Genomic DNA, 21,403 nt, shown 5'->3' with positions numbered 1-21,403 from the left:
GAGTTTCATCTTTATCCTAAGAGTCATGGAAAGTCAGTGAAGTGTTTTGATCAGAAAGACCTCATGGTGCAGTGGAAAATCAGCATAGCGTGGTGGTTCAGAAATCAACTCTGGAGCCTGGTTGCCTGGCTTGGAAGGCTGACTCCGCGACTTACTAGCATCTTATTAGTGACTTCTCTGTGCCTCAGTTTCCTCATGGGTTAAATGGTGATCAAATAATACCTGCTCTGCCAGACCGTTTATAAAGCATAAAGGAAATTCCAGTTGGAGAAAGCAGCACTGAAAGGTGTGGAGATACACAAACGACAGTGACTCAGGATCTTAAAGCTTAACGCCAGACATCAATAAAAGACAAGGGTGCAGGGGTGGAGGGGAATTCCCTGGCGGTCCAGTGGTTAGGCTTTCACTGCGGGAGCCAGGTTCAATCCCTGGTCGGGGAACTAAGATCCCACAAGCCGCGTGGTGTGGCCAAAAAAAACCCCCCAAACAAAAAACACAAACCAGTGGGGGAAAAATGTTGTAGTAGAGGGACCAAGGGGTGATTCAACTCCAAAGCAAATGTGGAGGCTTTATGGAGGAGGGCTCACCTCAAGGTTGACGGTATAGGCCTGCTCAGGTCAGAGTGCTAACTCTGCACCTCACTAGCTTTGTGATTTGACTTCCCTAATCCTCAGTTTCTTGATCTGTAAAGTGGGAATAATAATAATACCTAACTCATAGAGTTGATAAGAATTCACAGTTAATGCATGTAAAGTCTTGGCATAAAGTACCCAATAAATGTGAAGCCATTATTGTTATTATAACGTTACGAACTGAACCTTGAGTGAGAAGAACTTTGATTGGCACTGAAGGAATAAAAGTCCCCAAAGTCAAAAGGCACTTTTAAGTATGGTCATCAGTGTGAATCTATGAACTGTTTTTACTGGCCTGGGATGAGATAAATATAGAAATTGAGAGCAAACACTTAGAAATTAAAAGAACACAAAAATAAATTGACAGTAACTTTATTTTTGTATGCCTGTTATATACCTGTAATGAAAATTGGGGCTTGTAGTTTTTTATGACTTTTTTCACTTTTCTAGCAAGTTTTTAATTTATACTACAAGAATGACAGTCCATAACTTATCGGAAATAATAAAACTTGTCCTTTACCTCAGGTAGTTTGAGAAAAAAGTAATTCAATGGAGCTGGTTATAGCACCATAGAGATGATCCTGGAAAGGTGGGCCAGGGTCACATTGTGAGGAACTACTTTGAATGTCTGAGTTCACACTTTATTCGGTGGGCAACGGGGTTACTAAAGTTTAGAGAGATTGTTAACTGGGGGTCAAGTGTATGCAGGTAAATGGACATTGCAAGTTTTGTACTTTTTTAAGTTCCCAGTGAGCACGTGTTTTTTCTTTTAATTAAAAGGTTTTTTTTTTTTTTCTGGTTAAAGAGGAGACCTGAATTGCTCCGTGTTTCACAAAGATAACTGTTTGTATTTGAGAAAAGTGTGGTTAAACAAAGGAATTCAAATTTATCAAAACAGAAAACATTGAAACTACGTGAGCACACGCTTTGTGACCAGCGATGCGAGTGACTCGTTGAGATAAGCTACGCCGGGTAATCAGGTGAGTCTCCTTTCTTCTTGGGCACCCTCATATAATTAACGCATAAACCAAAGAGACAGGACTCTTTCTGATCTCCCAGTTCGGGTCCTCTTGTCCACCTTCCATCATCACCACCTCTCTTAACAATCCTGCCCGGCAGTATGGGACAATAACGGTTTAATAACCGCGTATCCTATCCACGCTTACAAAGCATGGGGTTTCCAGACGCCCTTATGCAGGCGCAGAGACAGAAAAACACCTTTCACGCTTTCCTTTCAGCTCCACAACCCCTTCCTTCCCTACCTGCACGGCCACTCATGAAAGCACAGGACACCTCGGCCAAGCCCTTCGGCCCACCGGAGGTTACAGCTCTTGAAACCTCCGCCGGCCAGAGACCCGCGAGGGCCTGAGGGCGACGCTCGGGCGCTTTGGCCCCTAAATAAAGAAGCAAGGCCGCGGGGCCCAGGACCCAGGGTGGGACACTGATTTTCTAACGGGAGCCAGAGCCAGAAGGTGAGGCACCAGCTGGTCGGCCCGCCGCCCGACCTGAGGCGCAGCGAGGCCTGCGGGCGTGGTGGGGGCGGTGCCCCGCCGGGCCCTCCCGCCCGCGCCCAGCGTCCAGGGCCGCTGCGCCCCGCCTTCCCGCTCAGTGCGCAGCGGGCAGAACCGCAGATACCCGGCAGCGGGACCCTGGGCGCCGCCTCCGCCGCCGACGCAGCCCGAACGGCCGACCAGGTGCGTGCGCCGCGGGCCGGACCGTGCCCACGGGCTGCTGGGCCCGGCTCCTCCCGGCGGGCGGGCCTAGGCGGTGCCGGCACCGGTGTGGACTTCCCAAGTCACCCATTCGTGGGAGCGACTGACGGACAGGGTAGGGAGGCCACCGGGAGACGGGCCGGGCGTGCGGCTTCCGCGACAAGGGCCAAGCAATGGGGAGGCCGCGTGCGGCCGCCGGGATGGAGGAAGATGCTGTGCACGGAGGCCAGTGAGCCAGGCGTGATGTCTCCTTTTCTCTCTTGTCTCGGGGAGGGGAGGTGCCCCGCCCCAAGCCGCCCAGGAGCTTCCCTCGCCCGCATCTGGAACCAGCACCTAGTTCCCCTGAGCCTCCAGGTTGCTTTATCGGGTCTCCTTTGTGGTTCTTTTCGCCTTTTATCTTGTACTTTCATTTTTGGTGTGTACGTCTAGGCTCCACGCAGGCTCTTAAGTTACACGAGGGCAAAGCCCCTGTCGGACTTTTCAGGTACTCGGTAGTACTCAAGTGAGCAATTGAATGAATGAGTGAGTTCCTATGAGGGAGAACTGGTGAATTAATGAATGAGTACACATGAAGTAGAGCTGAATGAAGGAATACATGAATGGATATAAATACACACGACAAGGAGGCAGTGGAGAAACGGGCTTACAACTCTTATCTTCTGGTAGTTTCCCAAAAGCTGTGTGAATGTGGCACTCTTGTAAATGGAGTCATTCTGACTGTGGCTACTTAAAAGTTCTATTCTATGCTGTTTCAAAAGAAAATAATCACCAGAAGCACTCCCTCATATTTCCACTCTAAGTAGATTTTCCTGTATGCATTGCTTAAAGCAAAGTATGCCTAGGCTTTTTTTTTTTTCTTGAGTTTTGTTTTCTCCTTTGGAGAATCATTGTCACTATAATATTATTTAATGTATTTCTGAAAGATAAGGATGAATCTGAAGGTAGTACCACATGACTCTGCTTTTAGTAACTTGTTTGGAAAACCAGATGTCTCTTTGAATTCAGGATTGTGGAGGATCTTGTCTGTCTTCCTGAGACAAGTGCTGGCTGGTTTGTGGGTGACTGTAGAAGGCTGAATATAGCTCAGAGAGGAAAAGAGAGACATTTATCGGTGTGCAGACACTTTGGAAGTGACATAGGTTGAGACTGCTTTAATTCGATTGGTCACTGCATCACTTCTAGGTTTCCAGACCCAGGTTTCAGAAAAGCTGAATGACTTTAGATGTGTTACTTGATCTCTTTAGGTCTCAGTTTCTTAATCTCCAAGATGCAGGAGGTTAGGTAGGGCCCCTTCTTGAGTTAGACTTCTAGGATTCTCTTTTATCGGTTAAAAGGTGAAATTGCAGGTGATTTCATGAAGCCTGCTCACTTCAGCTGCTCCTCTTGGGATTCTGTAGAATTTTGGCTCCACTGTTTTCTCTGCAAATTCCAACTCATTCCTCATCCTCTCCACATCTGCTACAAAAGGACCTGGGAGCTTGAGATGAGAATTTTAGACTCTGGGCTGGAGGGGAGAAAGAAGGGCAAGATTGTTTTGTGCATTGCCCCAGGTTCCTGGTCCTGGGTCTAACTTGTTTCCAATACAACCAGCCTGACAATGCCATATATTTTCAGTATATCTAGGGAGTTATATCACTATTAATTTGCCTGCATTTGAGATTAGTTATCATAGATCACAACATTTTGGAAACGGAAGGACCTTAGAGATTTTTAAAAGGCACTTAAAAAGTCATTTTACATACATATTGAAATATTTCTTGCATGATACATTTCACAAAGTCCCAAACATGTTAAGTAAAGTAAAATTAATGTTACCTACTTCAGTTCTTTCAAGTCTATTGGAAGAAGTGAAGTCAAACATGGTGCTTGGTGAAAAAGACCAACTTTCTCTGATTCTTTTCTCAAAGATCCAATTATGGGGTCACATGTGGTTCCGGCATGGAATGTAACAGAGGTGATATTTATGGGGCACTGACCACTCACCAAGCACTGTTATATTTAACCTTTTTACTTGTATTGCCCCATTTATTCCTCGCTATAAACAATTGTAATCCCTATTCAACCTTCCTAAATGGAAACAGTGCTTGGGAAATGGGAAAGTCAGGCATTCAAAACACAGGTAGATGGAGGCAGGGTTTCTGCCAGAAATATAGACAATCCCTGCTAGGAAAGCCTTGTAATGTTGTCAAATGTGGTCTCTATGTGTGTTCCAGGTGGTATATTAAACTCTTGGGCGTTGTGGGTAAGTAGATTTAGAATGGGAGCTCAGGGGTGGAATGATTAAGACTGAACTATAGAACATTGTTTGTTATATCATTTTGAAAATTATTGAGTTCCATGGGTACTCTAGACTCTGATATTTTGACCTAGATGCCCATGCATCCTAATTTTAAACGTGTTCAGATTTAACAATCCAGGGAGTATAAAAAGGATGACATCAAAAGCTATGTGGGTGAGTGGCACCTAAGGGCTTCAAACTCTGAGTACCAAACAGTGTTGTTTCTTGGGCTAGTTGCTGCCTCCCAACCTCATGACAACTCCTAACGCGGACAGAGTACAATGCCTACCTCAGTGTAATGTAGGGGCAGAAATGTGAGACGAATTTCCAGCACGCTTATAATTAATTGACAAGAGCAAAAGAGGAAAAGAGAGGCCCATAAAGTAACTGGGAAATTATTTTGTTTCTTCTTTGTCAGTCAAGTTTAGTCTCATAGAAGGCAGAGACCAACTGCGGCTGCTTGAAAAACAGAGAGCCAGTGCCAGTTTGACTTAGCTCAGGAGGCTGAAACTTTCTGCCCTGAAGGCCGGTGTGATGGAATAGACCTTCCCATTGCTCACAATATTATGGAAAAAAAACATTAAAGCAACAATTTTTATTACTTGCCCTGGAGCTAGAGCTTTAAAATATACTTTCTTCTCCCCCTGCCCTCCCTAAACCACTTAGATTTTAAAAACAAACAACCCATTCATGTGTTTGCTACATCAGATTATTAGTCCTTTTCTTTATCCCTGGGCCCTGTTTCTTTAATGCAGCTAAGAAGGAGGACTGGTGTGCTTCTAGATCTATGGAATTTTTCTTTAGTTATTCTTTTACTCAGCGCATATTAATTTCAGTAACCATTTAATGAGTGCATACTGTGTGCCAGGTAAAGATGAATGAGATACCGAGTTTACGTAGGAAAGTGATCCATCCACAAATAATTGCAGCACGGGTGATGTGGAAGTAGTGGCCACTCATTCTCCCAGGAGAGAAGTATGGTCAGAATTTAGGAAGACTTCACAGAGCAGGTGAATTTTGAACTGGATTTCGAAGCCTGAAAGCCAAGAGGAGGGAGAAGGGTGTTTGTTCTAAGCACAGAGAACTACATGGGCAAAGACATGGAGGCAGTCTGAGCGTGGCACTCCCAGGGGGAGACGGGTTGGGTGCGTCTGTAGTAAAGAGGTCTTGTGAGGTTGGGGCCAGAGAAGGAGGGTCCTTGAATGTCATGTTTTTCAGGCTTTATCACGGCCTAGATAATCTTTAAGAGTTTTTAAGCTGAATTTTTAAGCAGAGGAGTGCTATGATTGGATTTCCTTTAGAAAATAGCTCCAGCAATAGTATTTCAGAGGAACTAGAGAGGGAAAAGCCAAGGAGTCCAGAAGAAAATGAGGATGCTGTTGCTATAGTCCAAATGAAATAGGATAAGGGTGTAAACTAGTGTAAGTTTGAGAGATATTCAGAACATAGGGAAGGCAGGATTTAATGACTAGCTGCATATGGGAAATAAGGTTGAAAATAATTCTGAGGTTTTGGAATTGCTTACCTGGGTGGATGGAGATGCCACTAATGAGGGTAATGAACACCAGATGAGGAAGAGGTTCTGGCAGAAAGACAGTGAGACAACTTTGGAACATCCAGGGGAGATCCCTGGTGTACAGCCTTGACTGTAGCTGTGATGTCATATATAGCCAAGACTGGCCAAACTTTATGACAGGTCCACAGTCTAAAAAGACAGATCAGTTCAATAAAACACTTAAAAAGAAGGAAAAAAACCACATTAGACTTAACTAATGACCCTTATATTTCAGGTGAGATCTTTAGAACTCTAAATATTATGTAAGTTCTAGTGAAGGAACAAAGTTAGATACTCAGACAATGAGGGGTTATTATAAACCATCAAGAGAAACCAAAACAGAGCAACACAGACAGGAGTGGTTGAAAGGAACAAAGATGAGCAAATGGCAGGAGTGTAGCAGAGAGGACTGGTTGCTTAAAGCACAGGTATAGGCAGATTTGGAATACAGAGAGGAAATTTGAGCTGGCTCTTCCAAAGAACGTATTTCTTTAGTGGTAAGACTATCTCAAGCTTTGCTTTCTCATCTTATTCACCTTGTCAGGGAGAGACAAATAGGTGATTGTTTCGAGGTGCTGTGCAGAGGGTTTGATCTCATTTTGCAGAGAAGGTGTTGGGAGACTTTGAACTAAGGGAAGAATAACAAGTAGAGTGAGATAAAATGAAAGGGATAGTGATTAGGAGGAATTTTCAGAACTTTTAACGAATTCTGTGAGAAACAGCTGCTAACAGAGAAAAAGTTAGATTGATGTAGTGTTCTCTTAGGGTCGTGGCATTAGACTTGCTTGGAAAAAAGGGTATATTAGCATAGCACCTTATATTTAAAAATAATTTTTATATGAACCCTCAGAAGCATGTGCAGGCAGGCACTATTATCTTTCTTTTGTAAACTAAAAATCTGGGTATTAAGGAGGCTGTAGTTTGCCTCAGATCCCATAACTGGCAAGAACTCTAGGCCTTCTGAGTTTCAGCCCACTGCTCTGTCCATTGTATCGGAACCTTGCTTTGCCTTGGGACCTTGGCGTTTTACAGAGTCCCCTCCACCTCCCACCACGTCCATCATGTAAAAGTAAGACTAAAGCAGATGGTATATGAAGGCCAACAGAGCCAAGATCTCTGGGGAGACAGGCAGTGATGGAAAGGATCCTTAGCACCAACTCTGCTATGTGCAGTACGGATGGTTATGAAGGGTTGTATATAGAGAATTGCTGTGGAAATCAAATAATACTTAAAATGTAATAGGAGAGTTTGCGATATAAAAAAATCTTAGGACTAAATCTTCCAAGAGGCAAATAACCTCTTTACAAAGTGAACTATTAATCATTCCTAAACATATTATCTGGATAAATCCAGACTTTCAATATGGGGTTTGCTTAAAGCAAGATACATCTGCAGTAAGCTATGTCTACATTGATCGTATTATATGTGAAGACTTTTCCAAGTTGAGTATCAAGTACGAAAATGGGGACCTGGACCTGGATCCCCTAATTATTTGAGGCAGTTTACAACACATTGAACGTAATGATTTTCAATTAAATCCATCTAGCTACCTTTGCTTCTTATGAAGCACCTACAGGTAGGACACTGGCCACAGCTCAGCTGGGAAATGGAGAGATAAGCCCAGCACTGGCACTGCCCGTGGTGGGACCCACAAGAGACAGTCATCAGTGTAAATCCATCAACATAGTGGGCCTGGGTGGGAAAACCAGAAACCTTTACGGACCTTGAGTTCCACATCATTATTAAAAAGAAACCAAGTGTAATTCAAAGCAAAGAGCATTATACCAGATCTAGAGTTGATAAAAGATAAAATCTATAAGGAAGACAGAATAGCTGTGACATGAGAAATGACCAAAACAATATAAAAAATTAATTTTTATTAGAGTATAGTTGATTTACTATGTTGTGTTAGTTTCTGCTGTACAGCGAAGTGAATCAGTTATACATATACATGTATCCACTCTTTTTTTAGATTCTTTTCCCATACAGGTCATTACAGAGTATTGAGTAGAGTTCCCTGTGCTGTACAGTCGGTCCTTATTGGTTATCTCTTTTATATATAATAGTGTGTATATGTCAATCGCAGTCTCACAGTTTATCCCTTCCTCCCTTCCCCCTTGGTAACCATAGTTTGTTTGCTACATCTGTGACTATTTCTGTTTGTAAATAAGTTCATTTGTAGCCTTTTTTTTAGATTCCACATATAAGCAATAACATATGATATTTGTCTTTCTCTGTCTGACTTGACCAAAACAATTTATAGGAGACTTTAAGATCTGTTGTTTATATGACAAATCAAGCAGACAAAAGACAAATGGTAAGATTTGAATAATTCATGAGGTTGAAGAATATAATTCATAAGGGTGAACAGGGATATAGAAAGTTTCAATAATATGGTGTATTAAAGGTTTATCAAAAAATTCTTTATGTTATATATGTGTAAGATATATGATTATATATGTATATATATGGTCTCTTATTCACAGAAAATTCATTTCTTCTTCAAACATTTATGAAAGATTGTAAAAAACGTTTAACGAAGAATTCAGTGAATTCGAGAGGCCTGCTGGTCTTGTGCCTTGATCCTCTGGTTTAGCCCATGTTTTCAATTAGCTTTGTAATTGATTGAAATGGTAAAGAGAAAACATCTTCTCTTTCACGATGCTGTCAAGTGGCTCATAGAATGAATCTTCCACCTTCATATGTCCCTTTTGTTCCCAGAACATCGTTTTGAGGTTCTTTTACCATTATCAAAATACTTTGGATCTATGTTATCTGTGACTAATCTGAAGATGCATTTGTTACATTTGCTTAATGTTCTAAATCATTAATACCGTGTGTACTGTATCGCAAAATTTACCATCTGAAGCATCTGGCTGTCCTTTTATAGGGTTTTTCTTTTCATTAGCTTTTCTGAGATAAGACTTACAGAAAACCAGGGGCCATAGGAAGATGAGAGAATGAACGGAGGATCGCAAACCCCAGTTTAGTTCTTTGGGAAGCAGAGAGCAAATCATGGAAGTCAGCACTCTTCAGACTTCATTCCACTACTTATTCAGCCTAAATTTTAGGGTTTACCACTTAAACTAACCACTCACTAGCACCCTATATTTGCTGTAGTTTAACAGTTAAGAAAATAGGACCTGAAGTCAGTTTCTTGGGTTCAGATTTCAGCTCTGTCACCAACACTTGTGTGACCTTGGACCAATTACATATCCTCTCTATGCCTCAGTTTCTTCCTTTGTAAAATGGGAAAACTAATTATAACTATCAGTGGTAGGCAGAATAATGTCCTCCCCCAAAGATGCCCATGCCCTAATCCCTGGAACCTGTGAATATGATAGGTTATGTGGCAAAGGAGAATTAAGGCTGTGGATGGCATTAAGATTGCTCATTATCTGACTTGAAATCCATATCCTGGATTATGTGGTGGGCCTAATTAACAGTGGGAGAGGGGGGCAGAAGAGTTAGGGAGATGTGACTATGGAAGAACGGCCAGAGAGATGCAATGTTGTCAGCTTTGAAGATGGAGGAAGGAGGCCATGAGACAAGGAATATGGGTGGCCATTAGGATCTGAAAAAGGCAAAGATCCTTCCCTAGAGCCCCTGGAAGGAAGGCAGCCCTGCCAACACTTTGATTTTACCTGGTGAGTCCAGTGCTGGATTTCTGACCTACAGAACTGTAAGATAATAACTTTGTATTGTTTAAGCCACCAATTTTGTGGTAATTTGTTCCAGCAGCAATAGAAAACCAATGCATTATCCTCTAGGTTTGCTGTAGGGTTAAGAAATATAAACATTTAGGACAGGCCTGCTCAGTCAGTATTAGCCACTATCATCATTAGTTTTCCATTGGTATGTTCCCTCCTGTCTTCGCACCTTTGTAATAGCTGTTTTGTGATTACCTGAAATTGTTGGAAATCACCCCCCTCCTTCCCCAAGACTGTGGCCTTAGGAGTTTCTCACTCTCAAGGTAGGCCATACTCAGTCTCCAGAAATTTGTCAGAATTACTGTTTAGGTATTCCTAGACTTTATGGGTCCAGTGGCTTCTGCTCCAGATAAGCAGATCTGGGCTGTGACTCTCTGGATTTTCCTGTCTCTCTAGATTTTAGAGTGGGGGTTTGCTTTGCACTCTCACTTCTCTGCTCCAAGGAGAGTCATTGGTTTTCAGTTTGCTCATTTTATTTTTTGCTGTAAGGACAGGAGTGATGATGGAAGTGAGCTCAGTGCTCTCATTGCCATGTGGCTCTAAAGAGCTCCTCTGTTCTCAAGAGATCTCTAGCTCTACACTTGACGTTCTTCTGATTTCTGTTCTCTGGTTTTCAACTCATCAATTTCATTCCCAAATATGCTTTCTGGGTTTTCTATTTTGGTTAATGGCATCTCAATCTATGAGATAGTAGGTAATGTGATGTATCTGAAATATAGGGTACAAAACAGGATCAAAATCTGGGAGGTTAGCCTTAACTCTTCCCTTTTCCTCATCTTCCCACATTATTAAGTCACCAAATGCTGTTGTGCCTACCTGTGATAGCACCTGAAATTTTCTGTTTTTTTTTTATCCCCCCATCCTTTCTATCACGACTCTAGTCATATCCGTTATTGTCTCTTGCCTTGGCCAGGCAGAATCTTTTAAATTACTTCATCTTCCACACTGCTTCAAGAGTTGGATCATAGGCTGGATCATATTACTTCCCTTCTCAAAAGACCTACATTTTGAGAAATTGTCTGCGGAATAAAGTCTAAACTCCTAATAAAGTCTAAACTCCTAATATGGCATTAAAATGTATTTCTCGGTACGTTCCTGGTGCATTCACTTACTGTATTAGTTCGCTAGGCCTGACAAAACAAAATACCATAGAGTGGGTGGCTTAAACAGTAGAAATGTATTTTCTCACAGTTCTAGAGGCTGACATCCAAGATCAAGGTGTCAGCAGGTTTGATTCCTTCTGAGGCTTCTCTCCTTGGCTTGCAGATGTCCATCTTCTTGCTGTTTCCTCACACGGTCATTTTCTTTCTGTTCGTGTGCATCCCTGGTGTCTCTGTGTGTCCAAATGTACTCTTCTTATAAGGACCTCAGTCAGATTGTATTAGCCCCACCCCCATGCCCTCATTTTAACTTAATTACCTCTTTAAAGTCCTTATCTCCAAATATAGTCACATTCTGCGGTACTGGGTAGTAGAGCTTAAACATGTGAACTGTGGTGGGGCACAATTCAGCCCATAACACCTACTAGATCCCTCCATGTATTCTATATGTGTGTATCAGATCACATCATGAGTGCACATCACGACCTGGGAAGATTTGAAAAATACTGATTCCTGGCCCCCACCTAACTCTGTGGGTTCTGAATCACTATGTCTGAAATGGGACTGGGAATACACTTCTTGTATGCATGTGTATGTTTAAATTTCTCCCTAGTGCTTTATAATACTTCAGCTTTTTGTACGCCAGAATTTTTTTTTTTAAATCATTTCTGGGGAACATATTATAAATGTTCACATCTTTGCTCATGGTTGTTCTTTAAATACCCTTCCCACCATACAACTATGCAAATTCATCTATCCTGCAAGGCTGAGCTGGAATATCATCTTCTCCGTTATTGCTTCCTTGTTCTCTGCTGTGATAATCCTGCAATACTTTATCATTACAGCTGACCCTTGAACAACTTGGGGGTTAGGGGCACCAACCCCACAGCAGTCGGCAATCCGAGAGTAACTTTACAGTTAGCCCCACTTATCTGTGGTTCTGCATCCTCAGATTCAGCTAACCTTCGATCCTGTAGTACCTGCAGTATTTATTGAAAAAAATCCACATATAAGTGGACAGACACAGTTCATACCCGTGTTGTTCAAGGGTCAACCGTACTTTATTGTTAGTACTTGAGAATCTGTTTCCTTTTGTCTCTGTATCGCAGTCATTTGCCTTCCTCTTTCACTGGCTTCCTAAGGCCTAGGACGACATATTCTTTGTCTCTGTATATCTGAAACAGTTGCAGTTGTTCTGAGCATAATAGGTAGTCAATCAATGTCTGTAGTATGAATAAATGAATGAACTCATTAATAAATGCTAATAATTTTCTTATGACTGTTTATCCAATGGAGACCATTGGATGAAACAAATAAGCTTATCCAATGTAAAACTAGTGGCAAATTTTTATTCTTGAATTGAGCATCCTTAACATGATACATGAACAATAGTCTTCATGTGTATTTCCAATTTAGGACTTTAAACATGTAAAATTTTTTCTTGAAGAAGGTATTTGATAATAGGAAGAGGATATAGCGAAGGCATCATAACAATTTGTGATAATGACAATATTGTTTTGCTTTGCATTTTCAAGGCAGAGTGTGGATGGTTCAGTGCTTAAAGATGAACGGATTCCCTAGTGTCCACTTGCGGTGTATCCTTGTTTATCCTCCTGATCAAGAACTGCTGCCTTATAGGGGGTATGTTAAAGTGGAATTGTCTATTCGCTGAGCTAATGATAAGCTGTGTTTTCCTGGGTCAGTGAATAACAGAAACAGTTCTCGAAATAATTACATCAGCTGAGACCCAACTTCCAGGCAGGGATCAAGAGTCTGACTTTTCCTTTGTGTTAGTTTTCCCCAAACTACTAAAATTTCTAGAGATGGAGTAATTGCCTCTCAAATAATTTCTCCAAAGCCTTTTCTGAACCAGAGCAGGCAGTGACAGAGATTGGCAGGGGAAGGACTGATGTCTGCTCATGAGGGGAAGAATGACACTGCCTTGAAAACACAAATGAGCCTTTGGATGTGGAAATTTACAAGGCTCAGAGAGCCCTGAAACATCTTTAGAAACTGAGCCCAGCGGAATAATGGGAGGCTGTGTTCTGGCTTGGCATGGGAGCCTGTCTGGCACAAACTACACTGTAAACAACTCAAACATTTCAAACATTTGCATCTGCATACATGACATTAGATTCTCAAAATGTCCAATTAAACACTTCCTCAGCTGACCTGGTGTCAGCCTGGCCTTTCTGATGGGGAAGGAGTTTCAGCTGATACTGTTGTATGCTCTTCCTTTCTGGACCCAATCTTGTCCTTCTTGTTCAGACACAATTCTTCTTAAGGGAATTCCCTGGTGGCCCAGTGGTTAGGACTCAGTGCTTACACTGACGTGGCCCAGGTTCAATCCCTGGTTGGGGAACTAAGGTGCGCAAGCCACGTGGCATGGCCGTGTGTGGCTGAACCACACTGACTCCATTTTGTCATCTCCATCTTAGGTCCACAGCCCTACCCCCTCCCCTTTCTGTGCGACTCAGCTTTAGCTTAACTTACAAGGGTATGTTCCCCATCAACTTTTACCCTTGTCTTCATCTGATGTGGAAACTGGAAGAATGCCTTATGCTGACACAGATGGTTAATGGTCCTGAGATCCCTGGGGGAGGGGAAAATCCCCGGTCCCCGTCGGTGTGGTCATGCTTCTCACTTGGTAGTCAGATTCCGTGTTTAGCTCTGGCCCCTTTAGATCCCCCGGTACCCCTTTCCATGGTGCAAAGTGCAGCTGCGAATGCCTCTGGATCATCCCGTCGGCCTGATCCTTCCTGCCTGTGTGTAGGTTACCCACAACAGACTTCATAATTGCACTTTATGGAATTGCCTGCTTTGTTTTTCTGTCTCAAAGTTCCTTGTCAGTTTGGAGGATATTATTCAGTATCTCTGCCTCCCAATAATTGGTACAGTATGGAGAGAGAATTTGGCTTTGGAAAGGAGGGTGGGCACTTCTTTCACTGGGACGTGAGCTGAGAAGAGCTGTATAGATAAAGGGGTAGAAGAGTTTTGAGTTGAGGACGAAGAAAGCCAAGTCATCTCATGGTCATAATATCGTATTCTCAGTTATGTAGAAGAGGAGAGCTTTTGCTGAGCATGAGGGGAGTAGGGGTTGAATCTGGGGCTTAAGGAGAGTGGAAAAACTTTGTAGCAGCAGCTGTGGGGAATTTGATAGGGGTCAGTTGAAGATAAATATAAGGGTTGCTGAGCAATGCAAGGGACCCAGCTGAGATCACACAGGCTTTAGTTCATATGGAGATATTTGGCATGATTAAGTAAATGTTGATGATGGTGTTATGCAGCACGTACAGAGAAAATTCGAAATTAGTTTTGAAGAATTGGCAACTTGGGTGAGGAGGAAAAGCAAAGGTATTCTAAGGTGCTAATGAAAGCATTGTTGGAGTCATTAATTACCAATTGAGGTTTTGAACCAAGATTAATCTGAAATGGTGAGTTGGGTGGATAGAAGTACATTCAGACTGGAGACGAGGAAGTGTCTTAGTTAGTTCTGACTGCTGTAACAAAGTGCCATAGACTGGGTGGCTTATGCACAGCAGAAGTTTACTTCTCACAGTCTGGAGGCTAGAAATCTGAGTTCAGGGTACCAGCATGGTCAGGTTCTGCTGAGGACCCTCTTCTGGGTTGCAAACTGCCACTTTCTCATAGTGTCCTCACACGGCAAAAGAAGAAGGTGCCCTTTTATAAGGGCACTAATTCTGTTCATGAGGGCTCTACCCTCATGACCTAATTACCTATCAAAGGTCCCACCTCCTAATACCATCACATTATGGTTAGGATTTCAACATATGCATTTTAGGGGGACACATTCAGTCTATTGCAGGAGGCTCTTCACTTAGCCAGTGTCAATCTAGCTGCTTCTCTGTGCCACACATGTGCTGAGTGGTGGGGATGCAAGGATGAAGAAAACACAGTTCACTTTAAAAGCTCAAAAGCATTTATTGAGCTTTTACTATATACTGGGTGGAAAGACATTGATCTTTCCCTTGAAAAGCTTTAAGACTAGTGAGATAGTCTGGATAATTTTGATTCAGATTGTGGTAAACTTTGAAGGGGGTAAGCAGAGGGTGCTAGAAAGTTGTAGAAGAGGACATTCAACACAACCTGTGAGAAGAGGAACCAGGTCATCCTGCTAAGTATCCTCCTACTCCCCAGGATCACCCCCCACCCCCAGTTATTTGAACATTATATAGAGAGAATGGTGTGTACATGGTACAAGGGTGAATGTCTGAATCTAAATTCAAGTCACTTCATGTTCCTCCTCTGCATTTCATTAGAGACATTTTGTGGCTTAAATGAGAAAGTGCTTGTTTGAAAAATCTTTGTAAACTGTAATGTTCAGATGATGGTGGTTTCTTTATTTCTCTTTCTATGCTGTATGAATTCTAAGTCTTTTCCAAACTCTAATTTTCAGCCTTATCTCCTCTTCTAAAGTGAATTCCTCTCTATCCCCACGCTTAGCCCACATTTGGTTCTATCTTTCTCTACTGTTCCTAAACCTAAAATGCCCTTCTCTTCCGCTCCTGGCAACTAAATCTTAACCATTTTTTTTAAAGGCCTGACTGAAGTCCTGCCTCTTTTATGAAGTCCTTTTTAATTATTCAGGTCACCCATATTATCTTTTTTTTCTTATACTTCATTTTTCACTCCTGATTATTTACTCTTTAATTTTTGCTTATCTTTCAGTCTCCACAATGTATTTTATACTTCTGAGGGCAGGAATCCTGACTTTCACTATCTTTATACCATGCATAGCTCTGGTCATATAGGTTTAAATAAATAGTTGGTAGTTAATTACTTGTTAATTGGGAAAAAGTGCTAACCTGCAATAATTGCACTTTGGATATGCTTAGTGAGCTTCTCTTTTCCCCATAGGAGGAAATAATTGTGGATTGATTAGACTGACAGATGTGGAAACAATTTAGTCCAATTTAACAAACCCTTATTGAGTTCTGGAACATATGGCAAGTGCTCAATAAACGTTCATTTGTTCACTTATTCAGTCAACAAATATTTATTGAGTATCCACTGTATGCCCCACACTGTGTGAGTTATTGTAATACATGTAACCTATTAGACATTCAGACATTGAGAATCAAAACATGACTATGACATGGTTCTCATTCTTTTCTTTAATAAATTTATTTATTTATTTATTTTTGGCTGCATTGGGTCTTTGTTGCTGCTCGCGGGCTTTCTCTAGTTGCAGCAAGTGGGGGCTACTGTTTGTTGCTGTGCACGGGCTTTTTATTGTGGTGGCTTCTCTTGTTGTGGAGCACGGGCTCTAGGCAATGCGGGCTTCAGTAGTTGTGGCTCGTGGGCTCTAGAGCACAGGCTCAGTAATTGTGGCGCTCAGGCTTAGTTGCTCCACAGCATGTGGGATCTTCCCGGACCAGGGATTGAACCCGTGTCCCCTACACTGGCAGGTGGATTCTTAACCACTGTGCCACCAGGGAAGTCCACATGGTCCACATCCTTAATTTGCTTTGCTTAAATGACCAACGATGAAATCATTGTTTGATTATAAGGCATTATAGAAAAGTAAATAGTATGCTATGGACACACAAGGAAAGGAGCAATTCATTCTGACTTGATAGTTCAGGGAAGGATTCACAGAGAAGATAACATTCAGGAAAAAAATGAAGTGGGCAGGGAGGTAGCTTTGACACTCTTGTTTGCTTTGTTACAATTTTGTATTTTACACAGTGTATTGTTAAAAATTAACATGCTGGAGAGTTTCCACTTCTGGGAAGATGGGGTAGATGTACTTTTTCCTATTTATCCTGCTAAGTACAACTAAAAAAGTCTAAAAACCTATGTCTGTCTGTCTGTCTATCTATCCATCTATCTACCTACCTACCTACCTACTCAAACATAATAAGACTCTGAAAGGTGGAAAGAAGGTAGACCAGCTAGGGACATTGGGACCCGAGTTCCTTGGGTTTTCTTTTTGTGTCATATATCTCAGACTTGGAGCTGAAAAAGCTGGCAACTTGGAAATGCCAATGAGTACAGACAAAAACCAAACAAACAAAAAAACCCAACAAAAGCTGGCTCTCTCTAGTCAAAGGACCAGGAAAGGGAGAGTCTAGCAAGACAGAAGATTTTTAGAAAGTAATCACTCTATTGCAGTCAAACATTACAGAAAAATATGTAGCCCACTGTGTGACCCATGTCAACAAAGACTGAGTGGATAGCTTAGACTTCTACCCATCTATCCACTCAAAAAAGACTGAGTGGATAGCTTAGGCAGGGTATCCCAACATGCCTCCTGGGTGGTGTCACAGAAGACCAAGCAGGGAGTCAGGACTTTCATACCCACCAGCCACTAATGAGCCTCCCCACCCCCAGCCCCACCTGTAGAGTAAGTAGAGACCATGTGGGGAGCGGGGACTATGACCCATTTGGCAACAATGTACCCCTCTACTTACCTGCTGGCATGGTGTCAGAGGGGATATCCTGGAGAGTCAGTACTTTCACCATTGTCAGCAGTAGTGAGACCATCTCACTACATAGTTAGTGAAGACCATGTGGGGTATCTGAAACTCCAGTCCTCCTTCAGAATTTATAAGGAGACCCCGCTCTTTGAGTGTCTGTGGAGGCCAAGTGGGGAACCTGCACTGCTACCTCCACACAGTGTTGCAGCAGCAACATCTCCTACCCACTTCCTCCACTGCAGTGGTATCAGAAGAAACCAGCTAAAATAGGAGGTTTCAAAAAGATCCAGAGTCTCATAATGCAACAATGTCTGTGTTTCAGTTGAAAATCACTTGTCATAACAAAAGAGCCAGGGAGATCTGAAACTGAATGAAAAAAGAAAATCAATAGATGCCAATACCAAGATGACAGAAATTTTAGAATTATCTGACAAGGACTTTAACACAGCCAGATAACAATGCTTTAATGAGCAATTACAAACATGCTTGAAACAGATGAAAAAATAGAAAGCCTCAGGGAAAAATAGAAAGTCTCAGTAAAGAAATAGAAGATATGAAGAAAAATCTAATGGAAATTTTATATATGAAAAATACTATAAGCAAAATAAAAATCTCAATGAATGGCCTCAATGCAGAACAGAGGTGACAGAAGAAGGAATCAGTAAAAGGGATGATAGAGCAATAGAAATTGCCCAGTCTGACCAACAGGGACAAAACAGACTGGAAAATAAAAGGAACAGAGCCTCAGGAGGCCATTGTACTATAAGAAGGATAGTACAACATTCTATTCTAACATTCAACATTCTATTCTAACATTCTAACATTCATGCTGTCAGTGTTTCAGGAGAGGAGAAAGAAATCAGAGTTGAAAAAAACTCTCAAAGAAATAATGGCTGCAAACTTCCCAAATTTGATAAGAGACATAAGCCTAGAGATTCAAGAAGCTGAGGAAACTTCCAACAGGATAAACTCTATTGGATCTCTCCCAACACACAGCATAATTAAACTTCTGAAAACTAAAGACAAAGAAAAGAACTTTGAAAGCAGCCAGAGCAAAATGACACCTTACCCTTAGGGGAAAAATAATTAGAATGAGAGTATATTTCTCACTAGAGACTATGGAGGTCAGAAGATGATGGCACAGTATTTTCTGGGTGCTGAAAGAAAATAACTGTTAACTTAGATATTATATCCAGCAAAAATATCCTTCAGAAATAAAGGGAAAATCAAGACATTCTCAAGTAAAAGAAACAACCTTAAGCAGACCTACCCTAAAAGAATGGCTAAAAGAGGTTCTCTGAACAGAAAGGAAATGCTAAAAGAAGGAATATTAGGAAGGAAAGAACATGATAAACAAATATGTTAGTAAATACAATTGGCTTTTGTTTTCCTCTTGAGTTTTCTTAATTATGTTTGATGATTGAGGTGAAAACTGTTAACACTCTCTAAATGTGATTCTAAATGTATGTAGAGAAAATATTTAAGAAAATTATAAACATGGAGAAGTAAAGGGACATAATAGGTAAGTTTTCTATACGTCACTCAAACTGGTAAAATATTTTACCAGTGATGATATATACATGATATATGATATATAGATGATGTATATATATATGATGTTACACCTATTACAACCACTAAAAAAGCTATGCAAAGAGGTATACTTGAAAACACTACAGATAATTAAAAGTGGAATTCTAAAAAATGTTCAAGTAACCCACAGGCAGGCAGGGGAAAAAAAAAAACAGAAACAAAAAGCAGAGAGGAAAAATAGAAAACAAAAAGTAAAACAGCAGAGTTAAGTTCTAATATATCAGGAATTACGTTAAATGTAAATGCTGTATATATAGCAATTAAAAAACAGAGACTGGCAGGGACAATTAAAAAAAATGTGCTCCACTGTATACTGTCTACAAGAAACTCATTTCAAATATAACAATATGAGCAGGTTGAAAATAAAAGGATGGAAAATTATACACAGTTGATTATCATTATTTTTGGTAGCTAATAAAGTTACTATGAATGCTGAATTAGCAAATACTGAACTGCTGCTTCTAAGGGAAATGCAAGGTTAGGTTCCTGTGAGCCTGTGTTCACATTTTTGTCAACTGATCAATACATATTCTTGTTTTATGTGTTTCTGTTTAAAGACACCTTACTGAGTATATATTGTTGATTCATTAACTTTGAACCCACTGCCACCTGCACTGTGATTCATATTTGATCAAAGCTTATCTAGCACACGTTTTCTCTGTAAAGCAAATCATAGCTTCTTTTACTTAGGAGGAGTAGACAGCACTTCAGCGCTATGCTTGAGGCCATTTTAACAGTAAAATTACCAACAAAAAGCACAGAAATGAGAAGACACAGATAGCAGTACCAGGACTGAAGCAGGAAATCTGCAGACACTAAGAGGTTAATAAGGGACTACATACTGCAAACAATTTTACATACATAAATTTGACAGTGTAGAAGAAACAGACCACTTCCTTGTAAAACACAAACTACCACAACTTACTCAATATGTAACAAATAATTTGAATAGCCTTATAACTATAAAGGAAATTGAATTGATAATTTAGAAACTCCCAAGAAAGAAATCTCTAGCCCCAGATGGTTTCACTATAGAGAATTCTACCAAATGTTTAAAGAAGAATTCATATCAGTCCCCAAAATAGAAGGGAACATTTCCCAAATCATTTTATGAATCTAGTATTACTGTGATACCAAATGGCAAAAACAGTACAAAAAAGAGAACTACAGACCAATGTCCCTCATGAATATAGACACAAAATCCTTAACAAAATATTAGCAAATAGAATTCAGCAACACAGAAAAAAAACTGTACGTCATGACCAAGGAAGGTTTATTCCAGGAATCAAGACTGGTTCAGTATTTGAAAATCAATCAGCATTGTGGTGGCTGGAATGATTAGGAATACAATATAGAAGCATCCAGTTTACAGTATATACAAACTAAAGTGTGAGGGAGTGTTTGTGTGTGTGTTTGTGAAAAGCATGTGCAAGTATGTCTTAGGGAGTGGACATAATTCTTCTTTTTCAATATTTCTAATGTTCCATTGTAAATTGTAAGAGCTATACGGTAGTGTAAAGTGGCATTTGTATCCTATTCAGCTCTTAACTTGCCAAGAAGAATACCCTCTCTCAGGATATGTAGCTTCACTACATTACTAACTATTGTATTGTCAAATCCATGCGAATTATAGAAAACAAAAGAAAAACAAATGGCCTAGCTAGGGTTTGGCAGCTGCAACAAGGAACCTATCAATTTGAGGTTTATTGTAATGGATTACATTTAAAAGAATTCTTCCAAGTAATTCTAGAGCTTGAAATGAATGAAGAATCTACAACTCATTTCCAAAAATTAGGGAAAAAAAGGAAATAAAATTCTTGCCAACTTTTTCTTGACTTGTATTTATGGAATATATGAAAGTTTAGCATTTTAGATTTTTTCCTAATTATTAGTTAATTTTCTTGATCTAGTTAAAACAACTTAGTTTTAGCTAGAGTGGTAATTCACTACTCTGGTATTCAGGGATGTGGCAGAAAAATAGATTCTATCAGATCTTATGGTTTAGAGTAATTCTTACAGATTTAGGTGTAACAGATGAAGATTTTTGCTTTTATAGAACCAGATAATTGTTTTTCTATGCAGTATCCAATACCAGCTTACTACATAATAAAAATGAAACCATAAAAGTAAAAAGGAGGCAAAAATAAAGCTTTATGGACATCTGAAGCCATTTGTGAAAGCTGCTGTGTTACAGATCACAAGGCAGGTAGTTAACAAACTCCAGGTGCCTGGACAGGACTGCACCATTGCGCTACTCCTAGACCATGTGAATGATGTCCTCTGGGGTCATGTATTACATAGTCAGCTCCGTTCTGTGTAACAGCCCTGGTACCTACCATGTGCCTGATACTGTTCTAGGTAGTGGGGATACAGCAGTGAATAA

The 21,403-nt window shown here is 40.8% G+C and overlaps 1 protein-coding gene across 2 annotated transcripts in view; it reads left to right on the top strand.

The window, feature by feature from the left end:
* The first annotated feature begins 2,250 nt into the window (after nt 1-2,250).
* The window catches only part of CPQ (carboxypeptidase Q), a 479,409-nt gene continuing 460,256 nt past the window's right edge, over nt 2,251-21,403 (top strand). For both annotated transcript variants that reach the window (XR_003793513.1, XM_029222597.1), the window contains exon 1: nt 2,251-2,326. The gene's annotated coding sequence lies outside the window, so the exon portion shown is untranslated. The remainder of the gene's footprint in view (nt 2,327-21,403) is intronic.

This window comes from Monodon monoceros, unplaced genomic scaffold (assembly GCF_005190385.1).
Source record: "Monodon monoceros isolate NGI ecotype Baffin Bay Population unplaced genomic scaffold, NGI_Narwhal_1 Super_Scaffold_14, whole genome shotgun sequence".
NCBI classification, from domain to species: Eukaryota; Metazoa; Chordata; class Mammalia; order Artiodactyla; family Monodontidae; genus Monodon; species Monodon monoceros.
Note: the sequence above shows the minus strand (reverse complement) of the source record. Positions and strands in the feature narration are given on the sequence as shown.